The following is a 20,386-nucleotide window of genomic DNA, read 5'->3' as shown; positions in this document are numbered from 1 at the left end:
AATTGAGGGAAAAGATAATTTGCCTGCTCCACTAACCAGGGGAGCTCAGGACAGAAGCAGCTCCTGTCCAGGCATAAACTGTCCATGGACTTTGAGCAACATTCCATTCTGCACGGACATGTGTGGGCCTATTTTGGGAGAACAGGCCCTTGTTGGCAGACTCCAACCAGCTGTGTGGTGGAGAGGTGGGTGTTCGATGTTTGACGTCGCTTTGCCTATTCAACAAAGTCCTCACCTAACCACATCAGGGACCTGAGGACTGGTAGCTCCACTCAGATCACCCAGCCACCCACGACAGGGGTCAAAGGATAACAGGTACCTCCCAGTCCTAACAACCAAAAACTTTGGGTACCCATGGTCTGTCAGCAGAGCCCACCTACCTGCATGGTCTAGAGAACAAGAACATGCTTTCCTCAGAGACACTTGGGGGTCCATTCTCAGACCCCTGCCTTGTTCAGGGTGTGACCCCCTTCTGCAATCAGATAACTGTACATACATCAATCATCCCTGCCTGCCTAAGACTGTAGTACAGAGCCTTTACCACACACTTGATGATCAGCTACCTGGAAACCTGAACTGAATTCATACAAGAAAACTGAATGGACTCCTAGACTGATATACCTGATAACAGCTCTAGCCATCTGGGGACAGAACGTCAGAGCTCCAATGGTGAAAATAATCAAGCTAGCTCATAGAAAGAACCCATTTGGGCATATCAAAACAAAACAAAGAGAGATGCTATGACACAATAAGCAAGCATAAACTAATACAATAACTTATAGATGGCTTGGAGACAACAGTCAATATCAAGTCACATAAAGAAACAGACCATGATAACCTCAACAAGCTCTCAAAACAAAGAACCAAGGGGTTGTCTAGATGAAAGTGCATTTCTGGGATAACCAGAGCCAGAATACAAAAGTTTCATATACAGAAACCATCAAGACAAGAGGAAGGAAATGAGGCAATACACAGAAGAAGCCAAGGAACACACAGATAGAGCAATTAAAGAAATCAGAAAGATTATTCAGGAACATAATGAAAAATATAATAAACTGGAAAAATCCATAGACAGACTAAAAAAAAAAATAGACAGCAATCAGAAATTCAGAAGATTAACAATAAAATTACGGAAGTAGTAGACAACTCAGTAGAAAGTCAGAGGAGCAGAATTGAGCAAGTAGAAGCCAGAATTTCTGAACTCGAAGATAAATAACTTGGCACTAGTATATATGAAGAAAATTCAGAAAATAGAATTTTGAAAAAAATGAAGAAAACTTAAGAATCATGTGACACTCTATCAAGAGAAATAACCTATGAGCGATTGGAGTACCAGGACAGGGAGGGATAACAGAAAATACAGGGAGAATTGTTGAAGATTTGTTGGCAGAAAACTTCCCCGATATTGTGAAAGATGAGAAGATATCTATCCAAGGTGCTCATCGAACTCAACATAAGGTAGATGTTAGAAGAAGGTCACCAAGACATATTATAAACAAACTTGCCAAAACCAAAGATAAAGAGAGGATTTTAAGAGCAGCTAGGGATAAATGAAAAGTCACCTGCAAAGGAAAGCGAGTAAGAATACGCTCAGACTACTCGGCAGAAAAAATGCAGGCAAGAAGGAAACGGGATGACTTATTTAAAAAAATTAAAGGAAAAAAAATGCCTGCCAAGAATCATATATCCAGCAAAACTGTCTCTTAAATATGACGGTGAAATTAGGACATTTCCAGATAAACAGGAGTTTAGGGAATTCGTAAATACCAAACCAAAACTACATGAAATACTAAAGGGATTTCTTTGGTTGCAAAATCAATAATATCGGGTATGAACACAAGACTAGAACACTGGGCAGAGCAATCAGAAGTCAACCTAGACAGGGAAATAAAAAAAACAAAACAAGATTATAAAAAAAAAAAAAAACAGGGTAACAGCGATGTTATTATATAAAAGAAGACAACATTAAAACAATAAAGAGGGACTAAGAAACATAATCATATATCTTCCATATGGAGAAGCAGATACGGCAATACAAAGAAATAAAAGTTAGTTTTACATTTAGAAAAACAGGGGTAAATAATAAGGTAACCACAAAGGAGACAAAATATCCTACTCATCAAAATAATACACAAGAAAAAAATAGAGACTAAGCAGAAACAAAATCAACAACAACGAATATGAGGAAAGGTTGATATATAAAGACAATCTACTCAGCACATAAAATTAAGTGGAAAAAAGAAACAGTCAACAAGGCACAAAAAAAGACATCAAAATGACAGCACTAAATTCATACCTATCCATAGTTAACGCTGAATGTAAATGGACTAAATGCACCAATAAAGAGACAGAGAGTGGCAGAATGGATTAAAAAACAAGATCCGTCTATAAGCTGCCTATAAGAGACACACCTTAGACTTAGAGACACAAACAAACTAAAACTCCAAGGATGGAAAAAAATATATCAAGCAAACAACAATCAAAAAAAAAGCAGAGTAGCAATATTAATTTCTGACAAAGTAGAGTTTAAAGTTAAATCCATCATAAAGGATAAGGAAAGGCACTATATAATGATTAAAGAGACAATACACCAAGAAAATATAACCATATTAAATATTTATGCACCCAATGACAGGGCTGCAAGATACATAAAACAAACTCTATGAGCATTGAAAAGTGAGATAGACAGCTCCACAATAACAGTAGGAGATTTCAACACACAATTTCCATGAAGGACAGGACATTCAGAAAAAAGCTCAATAAAAACAGGGAAGATCTAAATGCCACAGTCAAGCAACTTGACCTCATATACATATACAGAACACTCCACCCAACAGCAACCGACTATACTTTTTTTTCTAGTGCACATGGAACATTCTCTAGAATAGATCACATATTAGATCATAAAGCAAGCCTTAGCAGAATCCAAAACTTTGAAATATTACAAAGCGCCTTCTCTGACCATAAGGCCATAAAAGGGGAAATCAGTAACAGAAAAAGCAGGAAAGAGAAATCACACGCTTGGAAACTGAACAAAACCCTGCTCAAAAAAGACTGGATTATAGAAGACATTAAGGGTGGAATAAAGAAATTCATAGAATCCAATGAGAATGAAAAGACTTCCTATCAGAACCAGTGAGACACAGCAAAAGCAGTGCTCAGAGACCAGTTTATATCAATAAATGCACACATCCAAAAAGAAGAAAGGGCCAAAATCAAAGAATTATCCCTACAACTTGAACAAATAGAAAGAGAGAACCAAAAGACCCTCAGACACCAGAAGAAAACAAATAATAAAAATTAGAGCTGAACTAAATGAAATAGAAAACAGAAAAACAATAGAAAAAATAAACAAGACCAAAAGCTGGTTCTTTGAAAAAATCAAGAAAATTGATAAACCACTGGGCAAACTGACAAAAGAAAAACAGGAGAGGAAGCCAATAACCCAAATAAGAAATGAGATGAGCAATATTACCACAGACCCAACTGAAATTAAAAGGATCATATCAGACTACTATGAAAAATTATACCCTAATGAAAAACTAGAAGAAATGGATGAATTCCTAGAAAGACACTACTTACCTAAACTAACACAAACAGGTAGAAAAACTAAATAGACCCATAACAAAAGAAGAGATTGAAAAGGTAATCAAAAAACTGCCCGCCCCCCCCCCAAAAAAAGGCCTGGTCCAGACAGCTTCACTGCAGAGTTCTACCAAACTTGTGGAGAAGAGTTAACACCACTACTACTAAAGGTATTTCAGAGCATAGAAAGGGACGGAATACTACCAAACTCATTTTATGAAGCCACCATATCCCTGATACCAAAATCAGGTAAAAACACCACAAGAAAAGAAAATTATAGACCTATATCCCTCATGAATGTAGATGCAAAAATCCTCAACAAAATTCTAGCCAATAGAATTCAACAACATATCAAAAAATAGCTCACCATGACCAAGTGGGATTCATATCAGGTATGCAGGGATGGTTCAACATTAGAAAAACAATTAATGGAATCCACCACATAAATAAAACAAAAGACAAGAATCACATGATTTTATCAATTGAAGCAGAAAAGGCATTTGACAAAGTTCAACACCCCTTCATGATAAAAACTCTCAGCAAAATACGAATAGGAGGAAAATTCCTCAACATAATATAGGGCATTTATACAAACCCAACAGCCATTATCACTCTAAATGGAGAGAGCCTGAAAGCATTCCCACTGAGATCGGGACCCAGACAAGGATGCCCTTTATCACCGCTCGTATTCTACATTGTGCTGGATGTCCTAGCCAGATCAATTAAGCTAGATAAAGAAATAAAGGGCATCCAGATTAGCAAGGAAGAAGTAAAATTATCTCTGTTTGCAGACGACATGATCTTATACACAGAAAACCCTAAGGAATCCTCCAGAAAACTACTGAAACTAATAGAAGAGTTCAGCAGAGTATCGGGATACAAGATAAACATACAAAAATCAGTTGGATTCCTCTACACCAACAAAAAGAACATCGAAGAGGAAATCACCAAATCAATACCATTTACGGTAGCCCCCAAGAAGATAAAATACTTAGGAATAAATCTTACCAGAGATGTTGAAGACTTATACAAAGAAAACTACAATACACTTCTGCAAGAAACCAAAAGAGACCTTCACAAGTGGAAAAACATACCTTGCTCATGGATAGGAAGACTTAACATTATAAAAATGTCTATTCTACCAAAAGCGATCTGTACATTTAATGCAATTCTGATCCAAATTCCAACGATGTTCTTTAATGAGATGTAGAAACAAATCACCAACTTCATTTGGAAGGGAAAGAGACCCCGTATAAGTAAGGCATTACTGAAAAAGAACAAAATGGGAGTCCTTATTTTACCTGATTTTAGAACCTATTATACCACCACAGTACTCAAAACAGCCTGGTACTGGTACAATAACAGATATATAGACCAATGGAACAGAATTGAGAATCCAGACATAGATCTGTCCACACATGAGCAGTTGATATTTGACAAAGGCCCCAAAACAGTTAAATGGGGAAAAGACAGTCTTTTTAACAAACAGTTCCTGCATAACTGGATATCCATCTGCAAAAAAATGAAACAAGTCCCATACCTCACTCCATGCACCAAAATGAGCTCAAAATGGATCAAAGACCTAAATATAAAATCTAAGACGATGAAGATCATGGGAGAAAAAATAGAATCCCTAATACATGGGATAACCAGTGTACAAAACATTACTAACAATGCAGAAGAAAAACTAGATAACTGGTATCTCCTAAAAATCAAACACCCATGCTCATCCAAAGACTTCACCAAAGAGTAAAAAGATTACCTACAGACTGGGAAAAAGTTTTTAGCTATGACATTTCCTATCAGCACCTGATCTCTAAAACCTACATGATACTGCAAAAACTCAACTACAAAAAGTAAAGTAACCCAATTAAAAAATGGGCAAAATATGAACAAACACTTATTAAAGAAGACATTCAGGTAGCTAACACATATATGAAGAAATGCTCACAATCATTAGCCATTAGAGAAATGCAAATTAAAACTACAATGAGATTCCATCTCACTCCAACAAGGCTGGCATTAATCCAAGAAACACAAAATAATAAATGCTGGAGAGGCTGTGGAGAGATTGAAACACTTATACACTGCTGGTGGGAATGTAAAATGGTACAACCACTTTGAAAATCGATTTGGCACTTCCTTAAAAAGCTAGAAATAGAACTACCATATAATCCAGCAATCCCACTCCTTGGAATATATCCTAGAGAAATAAGAGCCTTTACATGAATAGATATATGCAGTCCCATGTTTATTGCAGTACTGTTTACAATAGAAAAAAGATGGAAGCAACCAAGGTGCCCATCGGTGGATGAATGGATAAATAAATTATGGTATATTCTCACAATGGAATACTATGCATCGATAAAGAACAGTGATGAATCTGTGAAACATTTCATAACATGGAGGAACCTGGAAGGCATTATGCTGAGTGAAATTAGTCAGTTGCAAAAGAACAAAAATTGTATAAGACCACTATTATAAGAACTTGAGAAATAGTTTAAACTGAGAAGAAAACATTCTTTTGTGGTTACGAGAAGGGGGAGGGAGGGAGGGTGAAGAGAGGGGCATTCACTAATTAGATAGTAGATAGGAACTACTTTACGTTAAGGGAAAGACAGCACGCAATACAGGGGAGGTCAGCACAACTGGACTAAAACAAAAGCTAAGAAGTTTCCTGAATAAACTGAATGCTTCGAAGGCCAGCATAGCAGGGACAGGGGTCTGGGGACCATGGTTTCAGGGGACATCTAAGTCAATTGGCATGAAAAAATCTATTGAGTGAGCTTTCTTCACCCCACTTTGAGGGGTGGCATCTGGGGTCTTGGACCCTAGCAAGGCACCATCTAAGATGCATCGACGAGTTCCAGCCCACCTGGATCACAATGATACCCCCTGAGGGAGCAGGGCAGCAGTGGGATGCAGACCCCAAATTCTCATAAAAAGACCAGATTTTATGGTCTGACTGAGACTAGAGTGACCCCGGTAGTCATGGCCCCAGACCTTCTGGTGGCCCAAGACAGGAACCATTCCCGAAGCCAGCTCTTCAGACATGGATTAGACTGGACAGTGGGTTGGAGAAGTACGCTGGTGAGGAGTGAGCTTCTTGGATCAGGTGGACACTTGACACTATGTTGGCATCTCCTGCCTGAGGGGAGATGAGAGGGTAGAGGGGGTTAAAAGCTGGCAAAATGGACACTAGAATTGAGAGTGGAGGGTGGGAGCGGGCTGTCTCATTGGGGGGTGAGTAATTGGCAGTATGTAGCAAGGTGTATGTGAGTTTTTGTGTGAGAGGCTGACTTGATTTGTGAACTTTCACTTAACGTGCAATAAAAAATTACTAAAAAAAAAAGGATTATTTGCCCACGATGGGACCATAAGTAAGTTAATTTTGTCTCAGGTCTTCAGTTTTTATAACAATGTCAGCCTGATTAGGTTTAGATTTATAAAACTAACATTTTCCCAGAAATTCAGATGATACTAAATCTAATTTGTCTGTTTTTTTTTTTTTTTAGAAAATATTTACTTCAACTACCACTGACCTAAGCATCCTGCAGTTGATGACTTAAAGTCCTGGTGACTTCCACTGATCCATCTTTAGGAAAACAAAACAAAGCTTCTAATCGTTTTCTACGTTCAACAAGGCAGTTTGGCACCAAAGCAGCATTCATTAACCAAATGGTAAAATAAGACTGGAAATAATATTACCAGCTTTCCTTCCTTTATCGTTAAGAGTACATTATTTGGGGGTCTTTTTATTTTGCTTGTTTAAATTAAATACAGTTTTCATTTCATGCAGGAAAAAATTGCTGCCAGAAAGATGAGCGATAGCAACAATTTTAGGAAATGTATGTGATTTTTCTGCACATATCATCAAGGATTTTAAGACTGGTAAGATGGAAAAAAAAAAGTTTCTACCTGAACCACATATGAATTGAATATTTTTAATTCAAGATAAATATTTGACCACTTCTTACTGACTTAATACCTTTTAGGGTCTCTATTTGACATGTTTTTTATTAGTAATCTGGAGAAAAATTTACAAAATAAATACGAAGTTATATTAAAAATAAATCAGACTGCTACTACCTATACAATCACTCTTAGATGTGTTACACAATAAATGAATATTTAAAGAAGAAATCTACATACACAGATCCAGGAAAGTTAACTTCCTAGAGTATTGTGCCTTGTATAGTCTACATAATATATCTGTAATAAAGGTTTCTACTGTGTTGAACACTGTGTAACAATGTAAATTGCTGCAGGAAAGTACCTTGCTATCGAAGATAGACAAACAACAATCTTTTATTTAAAAACAAACTTTCTTTGCTTCCAAGAGCTTATTAAATCCTAATACAGCAATTTATAGAAAATCATCTTACCTAGAAAAGTACATAGATAAATTTTATCAGACTAAACCATCTCTATTTTTTGAAGTAGGCTTGGAATAAATTGAATCATTTTATCTCATTATGCATTCTCTATTTAAAAAAAATATAGACTTACAAATTCTTCTTGTTCAATTTTTCTACCATATTTATAACATGTGTATGTGGTAATGAAGGAGGCCTGGCAGCACAATGGTTTATCAGTCGGTGGTGGGTAATCAAAAGGTTTATGGTTTGAATCTACCCAGTGGCTCTGTGATAGAAAGACCTGCTATCAGTTCCCACCCATAAACAGTACAGCCTAGAAAACCTCATGGGGCAGTTGTGCTCTATCACATAGGGTCACTATGAGCTGAAAATCTACTCCACAGTACCTAACAACAATATCAACATATGTGGCAATAAAATTTTTATTAAAATTCAACAACTTCTGGAGAACAAACATTATTTTCACAGTTAGGTATAAAATAAAATTAAATTTGTCTTAAGGCCACTTAGTACAGTGGAAATAACTATAGATTATATATATATATGTGTATATAATCCGTGGTTGCATAGTGGTTAAGATCTAATTGGCTAACCAAAAGATAAGTAGTTTGAATCTACCAACCATTCCTTGGTTACCCTCTGGGGCAGTTCTTCTCTGTCCTATAGGGTTGCTATGAGTTGGAATTGACTCTACACAGCAACAGTTTTATGCATACATATTATCTAGGTTTTAGTCTTGACACTTCCATTTAGGAGTTATTTTAACTGAAAGAAAACACTTGAAATTATCACAAATATTTAGAACGGGAATGGTACAGTTGTGTTCATATCAAACTGTGCTGCCAAGTTGGAGTTGAGTTGGAGGCAATATGCATTTGTCCATTCATTCACTGAACATATGGTTTTGTATTTATTAAGTTACTTCTAGGAATAAAACATTGTTCTAGGAACTGAGAATACCTCAGTGAAAACAATATACAGACAGTGATATCTGGAACTTATAATTTAGCCTGTGGGTGAAGGGTGGGAAAGAGAGAACAGTCCATAAACACAATGAATATATAAGCCATATGTTATGTTATAAAGCAATGACTATTTGGAGAAAAATACACAGACAAAGAAGAAAGCAACAATAGCAAATCTGAGGGTCAGAAGGGAGGACTGCAACTTAAAAGATGGAAAGAGAAGGCCTTAAGGAAATGATGTTTAAACAAAGTGTAGTGGAAGGGAGCAACCTTTGTGAAAACCTTATGAATAGCAGCAGAACACTGTCTGACATAGTGCTGGAAGAAGAGCCCCCCAGGTTGGAAGACACTCAAAAGATGACTGGGGAAGAGCTGCCTCCTCAAAGTAGAGTCGACCTTAATGACATGGATGGAGTAAAGCTTTCAGGACCTTCATCTGCTGATGTGGCATGACTTAAAATGAGAAGAAAGAGTGGCAAACATCCATTAATAATCAGAACATGGAATGTACAAAGTATGAATCTAGTAAAATTGGAAATCATCAAAAATGAAGTGGAACCCATAAACATTGATATCCTAGGCATTAGTGAGCTGAAATGGACTGGTATTGGCCATTTTAAGTGTCTGGGGCCATTTTGAATTGGACAATCATATAGTCTACTATGCTGGGAATGACAACTTGAAGAGGAAGGGTGTCACATTCATTGTCAAAAAGAACATTTCAAGATTGAGAACAAGTACAACGCTGTCAGTGATAGGATAATATCCATATGCCTACAAGGAAGACCAGTTAATATGACTGTTATTCAAATTTACGCACCAACCACTAGGGCTAAAGATGAAGAAATAAAAAAAGAAGAAATAGAAGATTTTTATCAGCTGCTACAGTCTGAAATTGATTGAACATGCAATCAAGATGCATTGATAATTACTGGCGATTGGAATGCGAAAGTTGGAAACAAAAAAGAAGGATCAGTAGTTGGAAAATATGGCCTTGGTGATACAAACAATGCTGGAGATTGAATGATAGAATTTTGCAAGACCAACCACTTCTTCATTGCAAATACCTTCTTTCACCAACATAAATGGTGACTATTTTTTTTTTTTATACACATGGACCTCACCAGAGAGAGCACACAGAAATCAAATTGACTACATCTGTGGAAAGAGGTGATAGAAAAGCTCGATATCATCAGTCAAAACAAGGCCAGGGGCTAACTGTGGAACAGGCCATCGATTCCTCATATGCAAGTTCAAGCTGAAACTGAAGAAAATCAGAGCAAGTCCATGAGAGCCAAAATATGACCTTGAGTATATCCCACCTGAATTTAGAGACTACCTGAAGAATAGATTTGATGCATTGAACATTAGTGATCGAAGCCCAGACGAGTTGTGGAATGACATAAAGGACATCATATATGAAGAAAGCAAGAGGTCATTGAAAAGACAGGAAAGAAAGAAAAGACCAAGATGGATGTCAGAGGAGACTCTGAAACTTGCTCTCGAATGTTGAGCAGCTAAAGCAAAAGGGAGAATTGGTGAAGTAAAAGAACTAAACAGCAGATTTCAAAGGGCAGCTCAAGAAGACAAAGTAAAGTAGTATAATGACAGGCACAAAGAGCTCGAGATGGAAAACCAAAAGGGAAGAACATGCTCGGTGTTTCTCAAGCTGAAAGAACTGAAGGAAAAATTCAAGCCTCGAGTTGCAATAGTGAAGGATTCTATGGGGAAAATATTAAACGATGCAGGAAGCATGAAAAGAAGATGGAAGGAATACAGAGTCATTATACCAAGAAGAATTAGTCAGTGTCCAACCATTTCAAGAGGTGGCATATGATCAGGAACCGATGGTATTGAAGGAAGAAGTCCAAGCTGCTCTGAAGGCATTGGTGAAAAACAAGGCTCCAGGAATTGATGGAATATCAATTGAGATGTTTCAACAAACAGATGCAGTGCTGGAGGGGCTCACTCGTCTATGCCAAGAAATATGGAAGCCAGCTTCCTGGCCAACTGACTGGAAGAGATCCATATTTATGCCTATTCCCAAGAAAGGTGATCAAGCCGAAAGTGGAGATTATAGAACAATATCATTAATATCACACGCAAGCAAAATTTTGCTGAAGATCATTCAAAAACAGCTGCAGCAGTATATTGACAGGGAACTGCCAGAAATTCAGGCTGGTTTCAGAACAGGATGTGGAACCAGGGATATCATTGCTGATGTCAGATGGATCCTGACTGAAAGCAGAGAATACCAGAAGGATGTTTACCTGTGTTTTACTGACTATGCTAAGGCATTCGACTGTGTGGATCAGAACAAATTATGGATAACATTGCAAAGAATGGGAATTCCAGAACACTTAACTGTGCTCATGAGGAACGTTTACATAGACCAAGAGGCAATTGTTAGGAAAGAACAAGGGGGTATTGCATGGTTTAAAGTCAGGAAAGGTGGGAAAGGTATTCTTTCACCATACCTATTCAATCTGTATGCTGAGCAAATAATTCGAGAAGCTGGACTACATGAAGAAGAATGGGGCATCAGGATTGGAGGAAGACTCATTAATAACCTGCGTTATGCAGATGACAGAACCTTGCTTGCTGAAAGTGAAGAGGACTTGAAGCACTTACTAATGAAGATCAAAGACCACAGTCTTCAGCATGGATTGCACCTCAACATAAAGAAAACAAAAATCCTCACAACTGGACCAGTGATCAACATCATGATAAACGGAAAAAAGATTGAAGTTGTCAAGGATTTCATTTTCCTTGGATCCACAATCAAGAGCCATGGAAACAGAAGTCAAGAAATCAAAAGACGCATTGCATTGGGTAAATCTGCTGCAAAGGACCTCTTTAAAGTGTTGAAGAGCAAAGATGTCACCTTGAAGAGTAAGGTCCGCCTGACCCAAGCCATGGTATTTTCAATCCCATCATATGCATGTGAAAGCTGGAGAATGAATAAGGAAGACTGAAGAATTGATGCCTTTGAATTGTGGTGTTGGTGAAGAATATTGAATATACCATGGACTGCCAAAAGAACGAACAAATCTGTCTTGGAGGAAGTACAACCAGAGTGCTCCTTAGAAGCAAGGAGGGCGAGACTGTGTCTTACATACTTTGGACATGTTGTCAGGAAGGATCAGTTCCTGGAGAAGGACATCATGCTGGCCAGAGTACAAGGTCAGTGGAAAAGAGGAAGACCCTCAGCGAGGTGGATTGACACAGTGGCTGCAACAATGAGCTCAAGCATAACAATGATTGTAAGGATGGCTCAGAACTGGGAAGTGTTTCGTTCTGTTGTGCATGTGGTCACTAAGAGTCGGAACCGACTCGATGGCACCTAACAACAACAGAACAACAATGAGAGAGAGGAAACCCTGGTACTTTTTTTTTTTTTGGTTTAATGACAAAGAAGGACTAGGAAGAAAGGTCTCGAGATCTACTTCTGAGAAGCAGACAATGATATCTATAAGAATCCCAATGGCTCAGTCTGTAACTAGTCGTGGGGATGACACAGAAATGGGTAGCATTTCATTCTGCTGTGCATGGGGTCCCCATGAGTTGGGATTGATTTGATTGCAGCTAACAAAAAGAAGGGAGTTGGCTGGGTCAATGGATTGGACGTACATGTGGGGGTGGAAAAAAGTTGGAGTCGTATACCAGAAGAACTTAGCTTGTAAGAAATGAGGTGGTGAGTAGGGGGGTAATTGAAATTGAATGTAAGGAAGAGTTACAGGTATTAGTTTTGGCAGATGATTACCATTTGTAAAGGCTACAGGAGAATTAGTGTTCTTAAGGGGGGATCAAATTTGGGCTAGTTTAGGTAAGTAAAGAAAGCTTTCAGAGAAGAGGATGAGGATGTAGGTTTTTTTTTTTACTTATATTAGATCATATACTTGAGAGAATAAGAGAAAGGGCTTCAGGAAAGGTGAGTTTTGAAAAATGGAGAAAGAATAAAGGATGAAACAGCCAGGTAGAAATTAGAACGCAGAGTATGAGATAGTGTCCTAGGAATGTGAGGCTTCTCCTGGTAACTAATAGAATTAGGAATAAATACAATTATTTATGTTTGTTTCAACTCGTAATATAGGATAGCTCTGAGGGTTGGATGTAGAGAGGGATAAGTGTCTGGGGCCTCTTCTTTACTTCCACTACAGAGAGAGGACTGGGAAATGGTGGTGCACCCTGAGCACATCATCAATAGCTGATATGGTGGAGGCCTCTCATAAAATATTAGAAATCAGAAAACCAAATTCATTGCCTTTGAGTCAATTCCAACTCACAGCAACCGTATAGGATACGGTAGAACTTCCCCATAGGGTTTCCAAAGAGTGATTGATGGATTTGAACTGCAGAACTTTTTGGTTCATAGCTGAACTATTAACCACTGCGCTACCAAGGCTTCCACAAAATATCAAGCAGGTAGAAATAATGGATTAGATGTATATATAACATACGTTGTTGTGTGCCATCTAGTAGAACTGCCCTATAGGGTTTTCTATGCTGTAATCTTTAAGAGAACAGATTACCAGGTCTTTCTGCCACAGAGCTACTGGGTATGTTGAAACCATCAACTTTTCAGTTAGCATCTGAGTGCTTAACCATTGTCCCACCAGGTCTCCTTGCATAACAGGAACAGGTATACATTTAGAGCATTTGGTAAAAATATTAAGACATAGAATGAAATATAAAATGGCACTCTTTCCATAAATTGAAAATGCATGTTCACACATGCATACAAACAATACAGAGAAGTAAACATAGAAGAAATTTGTTTATGGCTTTGAAGTAAATAAGTAACGAGATCTCAGCTATGACATAATAACACGAACAATAAAAGAAAATAATAAATTAAACTTCATCAAAATTAATGAAGTTTACTTTTAAACAAGAAACACTGGTAAAAAGAAAAAAAATGAAAAAGACCAACATCCCTCATGAACTTAGATGCAAAAATTCTTAAGAAAATTCTGGCCAATAGAATTTAACAACATATCAAAAAAGTAATTCACCATGACCAAGTAGGATTCACATCAGGTGTGCAGGGATAGTTCAACATTAGCAATCAACATAATACATCACATAAGTAAAAACAAAAGACAAAGACCACATGATCCTATCAACTGATGCAGAAAACTCCAACACCAGTTCATGATAAAAACTCTCAGTAAAATAGGAATAGAAGAAAAATTCCTCCACATAATAATGGGCACTTAACAAAACCAACAGCCAACATCATCCTAAATGGAGAGAGCCTGAAAGCATTCCTCTTGAGAACCAGAACCAGACAAGGATACCCTTTATCACCACTTTTATTCAACATTGTGCTGGACGTCCTAGCCAGAACAATTAAGGCTAGATAAAGAAATAAAGAGCATCCAAATTGGTAAGAAGAAGTAAAAGTATCTCTATTTGCAGATGACATGAGCTTATACACAGAAAAGCCTCAAGAATCCTCAAGAAAACTACTGAAACTAATAGAAGAGTTCAGCAGAGTATCGGGATAAAAGATAAACATACAAAAATCAGTTGGATTCCTCTACACCAAAAAAGAGAACATTGAAGACAAAATCATCAAATCAATGCCATTTACAATAACCCCCAAGAAGACAAAATACTAGGAATAAATCTAACCAGAGACATAAAAGACCTGTACAAAGAAAACTACAAGACACTACTGCAAGAAACCAAAAGAGACCTACATAAGCAGAAAAACATACATAGCTCGTGGATAGGAAGACTCAACAATGTAAAAATGTCTATTCTACCCAAAGCGATCTATAGATACAATTCAATTCCCATCCAAATTCCAGTGGCATTTTTTAATGAGATGGAGAAACAAATCACGAACTTCATATGGAATGGAAAGAGGCCCCAGATAAGTAAAGCATTACTGAAAAAGAACAAAGTGGGAGGCCTCACACTACTTGATTTTAGAACATATTATACCACCACAGTGGTCAAAACAACCTGGTACTGGTACAGCCACAGATACATAGACCAATGGAACAGAATTGAGAATCCAGACATAAATCCATCTGCATGAGAGCAGCCGATATTTGACAAAGGCCCAAAGTGGGGGGAAAGACAGTCTCTTTATCAAATGGTTCTGGCATAACTGGATATCCATCTGCAAAAAAAATGAAACAAGACCCATACTCATACCATGCACAAAAACTAACTCAAAGTGGGTCAAAGACCTAAATATAAAATCTAAAACGATAAAGATCACAGCAGAAAAAATAGGGACAACATTAGGAGCCCTAATACATGAGATAAACAGTATACAAAACGATACTAACCATGCAGAAGAAAAACTAGATAACTAGGAGCTCCTAAAAATCAAACACCTATGCTCATCCAAAGACTTCACCAAAAGAGTAAAAAGACCACCTACAGACTGGGAAAAAGTTTTTAGCTATGACATTTCCGATCAGTGCCTGATCTCTAAAATCTACATGATACTGCAAAAACTCAACTACAAAAAGACAAATAACCCAATTTAAAAATGGGCAAAAGATATGAACAGACACTAAAGAAGACATTCAGGCAGCTAACAGATACATGAGGAAATGCTCATGATCATTAGCCATTAGAGAAATGCAAATCAAAACTGCAAGAGACTCCATCTCACTCCAACAAGCTGGCATTAATCCAAAAACACAAAATAATAAATGTTGGAGAGGTTGTGGAGAGACTGGAACACTTCTACACTGCTGGTGGGACTGTAAAATGGTATAACTGACTTGAAGATTGATTTGACACTCCCTTAAAAAGTTAAAAATATAACTACCATACGATCCAGCAATCCCACTGCTTGGAATATAAAATTATATCCTAGAGAAATAAGAGCCCTCACACGAACAGATATATGCACACCCATGTTTATTGCAGCACTGTTTACAATAGCAAAAAGATGGATGCAACCAAGGTGCCCATCAGCAAATGAGTGGATAAATAAATTATGGTATATTCACACAATGGAATACTGCACAATGATAAAGAACAAGAATGAATCCACGAAACATCTGGTAACATGGAGGAATCTGGAAGGCATTATGCTGAGTGAAATTAGTTGCAAAACGATAAATGTTTCATGAGACCACTGTTATAAGAACTCAAGAAAAAGTATAAACACAGAAGAAAATATTCTTTAATGGTTACAAGGGTGGAGAGGGAGGGAGAGGGATATTCACTAATTAGATAGTAGACAAAAAACTATTTTAGGTGAAGGGAAAGATAACACACAATACAGGAGACATCAGCACAATTGGACTAAACCAAAAGCAAAGAGGTTTCCTGAATACAACCAAACACTTCGAAAGCCAGAGTACCAGGGGCAGTGGTCTGGGGACCATTGTTTCAGGGGACATCTAGGTCAATTGGCATAATAAGATCTATTAACAAAACATTCTGTATCCCACTTTGGTGAGTGGCGCCTGGGGTCTTAAACGCTAGCAAGCGGCCATCTAAGATGCATCAATTGGTCTCAGCTTACCTGGAGCAGAGGAGAATGAAGAACACCAAAGACACAAGGTAATTATGAGCCCAAGAGACAGAAAAGGCCACATAAACCAGAGATTGCTTTCGCCTGAGACCAGAAGAACTAGATGGCGCCCGGGTACAACTGATGACTGCCCTGACAGGGAGCACAACTGAGAATCCCTGATAAAGTAGAACAGAGGGATGCAGATCTCAAATCTCATAAAAAGACCAGGCTTAATGGTCTGAGACTAGAAGGAGCCCAGAGGTCATGATCCCTGGATCTTCTGTTAGCCCAAGACTGGGACCATTCCCAAAGCCAATTCTTCAGGCAGGGATTGGACAGGACTATAAGACAGAAAATGATACTGGTAAGGAGTGAGCTTCTTGGCTCAAGCAGACACATGAGACTATGTGGGCAGCTCCTATCTGGTGTCGAGATGAGAAGGCAGAGGGGGACAGGAGCTGGCTGAATGGACACAGGGAATACAGGGCAGAGAGAAGGAGTGGGCTATCTCATTAGGGGGAGAGTAACTAGGAGAACATAGCAAGGTGTACGTAAGTTTCTGTATGAGAGACTAACTTGATTTGTAAACTTTCACTTAAAGCACAATTAAAAAAAATAATAATAACAAAAAAACCAGTTGCCTTTGAGTAGTGACCCCATGTATGCAGAGTAGAACTGTTTGTTCTTCACAGGGTTTTCAAGGCCATGACCTTTTGGAAGCAGATGTCCAGGTCCTTCTTCCAAGGCACCTCTAAACCAAACCAAACCAATTGCTATAGAGTCAATTCCAACTCATAGGAATCATATAGGTCAGAGTAGAGCTCCCCCCATAAGATTTCCAAGGAGTGGCTCGTGGATTTGAGCTGCTGACCTTTTAGGTTAGCAGCATGGCCCTTAACCACTGTGACACCAGGGCTCCAAAGGCACCTGTGGGTGGGTTTAAACCACCCACATTTTGGGGTAGTCGAGCACTTGGCTGTTTATGCCAACCAGGGATACCTCATATAAGAAAAGTTTGTGGAAAAGTTATAAATTTATTTCATTTATTGAATAATTAGATATAATAAAAAATAAAAACAATAAGAAAAAGTTGTATACACAGTATCATCCGAGACCAAAAAAAAAAAAAAAAAAATTGAACAAATTAGTTCATTAACATCTGATGACCCTCTGCCTATATCGTTACTACTCTTTTCCTGTTTTGACAGAGTTTATTATTCTGAAATACGGTGGAAGCCACAGGCTGTCATCAGTAATTGGCTGAGCATAGACACAGGTTTTTTCTCATTGGTATCAATCTGCACTTGAAAGCCATGTGGTTTGTTCATGCATAGCAAGTACTCCCCTGTCCTTACTGCATTTGAATATATGAGAGTTTTAAATTCCTCTCATGTGATACATCCAAGACAGGCAGTTTGTAACAATAACAGATTAGTGAGAAATTGCCAACAAGCATGACTATGTTTGTGCAATTAGAAAAAAAAAAAAAATTAAGTACTTCTCTTAAAAAAATAACTGAGTTAAAGTTCATCAATCATCCCTGCTAAAGCCTAATGTTGGTTTCACACAAGAAAAGTCATTAAAACTTATAAATTAATTGACCAGAACCTAAATTCATATTGTGTACTGAGCTGACATGATAAACAGAGCATTTTCAACCAATCTCTTCTTTTTTTTTAACCTCTGTAATAGTAAGACATATTAACAAAGTGTTAGTCATTTAGAGTAGGTCAGAGTTGCCAACTACTGTATACTATCCATCGCAGCAGGAAGAGTGATCTACACCGTAGCAGTCTCTGGCAATCAACACGGAAGCTGATAAATTTACATCATTGGCTTCTAAAACACAGTTAATTTGTGCATGTTTTCCTAGCAGCAATTAACAGCAGGCAGGAGTTTTAATGAAATAAAGTTGTGATTCCCACAGGGACTATTTATAATGAACATGACAAAGCAACAAGACCTTCAAACTGTTTACATTAAGAATTGATTAATAACAAAACCATTAAGCTACATATTAGGTTACACATTGTGCCAGTTTAAGGGATACTGCTAATTAAGTAATCATAATCATTTGCGTGTGCCATATCTAATTAACTTTTTATATCTTTTAAGTTTTTCCATCAGGACCAATAGTATTCAAGTGGCATTAGCAAAAGGAACATTTAGGCCATTTCTTGGAATATTGTTTTCCAATAAAGCACATTTCTGTGAAAACACTTAGGGAGTGTAATCAGAGTAAGTGGCTTTTCATTACAATTACTTTAGGCAGCACTAAGAGTTAGCGCTTGAAGGAATGAATTAACGTTAGGTTAGGGTTAAGTAGGACTTTAAAATGTTTCTATGCAAATTAAACTTGGAACATAGTTTAAAAACTTCTGAAAAAGTTTATCACCGGAGTCTTAGTGCCTAAATGGATTATATTGATCTATTTCTTATGCTTGTAATTTAAAGAATGCATCCTGAAAGACTTCTAAAGATTTTTTATCTTGGTAGTAAGGAAAACTTTAATAACCAAAACCGTTGCATTGAGTCGATTCCGACTCACACAGGACAGAGTTGAACTGCCCCGCAGAGTTTCCAAGGAAAGCCTTGCAGATTTGAACCGCTGACCTCTTGGTTAGCAGCTGTAGTACTTAACCACTATACCACCAGGGTTTCCAGAAAATTTAATAGACTTCTCTAAATCTAACCTAACCCATTGCCGTCCAGCCAATTTTTTAAAGGAAGGGCAGAGTAGAACTGCCCCATAGTGTTTCCAAGGAGCTGCTGGTAGATTCGAACTACTGAACTTTTGGTTAGCCACTAAGCTCTGAATCACTGTGTCACCAGGGATCCATAGACTTTTCTAGTATTTATACTTGCCTCATAGAAAATCATATATTTCAAATTGTTCTATCTTTACAAATATATCTCACAATTCATTCTAATGGTTTTTTCAAAGTAATTGAAACTTTCAAATTAATTTTTAAAGTTTTCAAACTAATTTCTTTTTTAAAAAAATTTTGTAGTAAAATATATATAACATACAATTTGCTATCTTAACCATTTTTAAGGGTATAATTCAGTGGCATTAATTATATTCACATTGTGTGCAACCATCATCACTATTTGTTTCCAAAACTTTTCATCACCCTAAACTCAAACTCTGTCCCCGTTCAGCAATCACTCCCCATCCTTCCCTCTCCCTAGCCCGTGAATGCCACTAATCTGCTTTGTGTTTCTATGCATTTGTCTATACTAGATATGTCATATAGGGCTCTGATGGCTCAGTGGCTAAGCGTTTGGCTGCTAAACAGGAGATCAGCAGTTCAAATCCACCAGCCACTCCTTGGAAACCCTGTGGGGCAGGCAGTTCTACTCTGTCCAACACGGTTGCTATGAGTTGGAATCAACTTGATGGCAAATGGTTTTAAGTAAGTCACGTGACTGGAATCATACAATGTTTGTCATTTCATTTCTGGCTCATTTCACTCATAATATTTTCAAGGTTTATCCATATTGTAGCATGTATTAGAACTTCATTCTTTTTTTTTGGCTGAATAATAGTTTCTTGTATGTGCATATTGATTTTGTTTATCCATTGATTTGTTGATGGACATTTGGATCGTGTCTACCTTTTACCTCTCTTGCATGATAATCATTAGTGTTACCAGTATTTGCTTGCTTCCCTGCTTTCAGTTATTTCGGGTACATACCTAGGAGTGGAATTTTTGAGTAGTACAGTAATTCTATGCTTAACTTTTTGAGGAACTGCAAAACTTTTCCACAGTGAATATACACGCCCACAAGCAAGGCACAATGGTTGCAATTTCTCCACATCCTTGCCAACATTTGTTACCCCACCTTTTTTTTTTGACAATAGTATCTGATATATATGTCTGTCCTTAATCCTATCCTTATGCCATTACCATGCCATTTTAATTATTGTAGTTTTACAGTATGTTTTGAAATCAGAAGGTATA

The sequence above is a fragment of the Loxodonta africana genome, chromosome 3 (genome assembly GCF_030014295.1).
Source record: "Loxodonta africana isolate mLoxAfr1 chromosome 3, mLoxAfr1.hap2, whole genome shotgun sequence".
Taxonomy (NCBI): domain Eukaryota; kingdom Metazoa; phylum Chordata; class Mammalia; order Proboscidea; family Elephantidae; genus Loxodonta; species Loxodonta africana.
Note: the sequence above shows the minus strand (reverse complement) of the source record.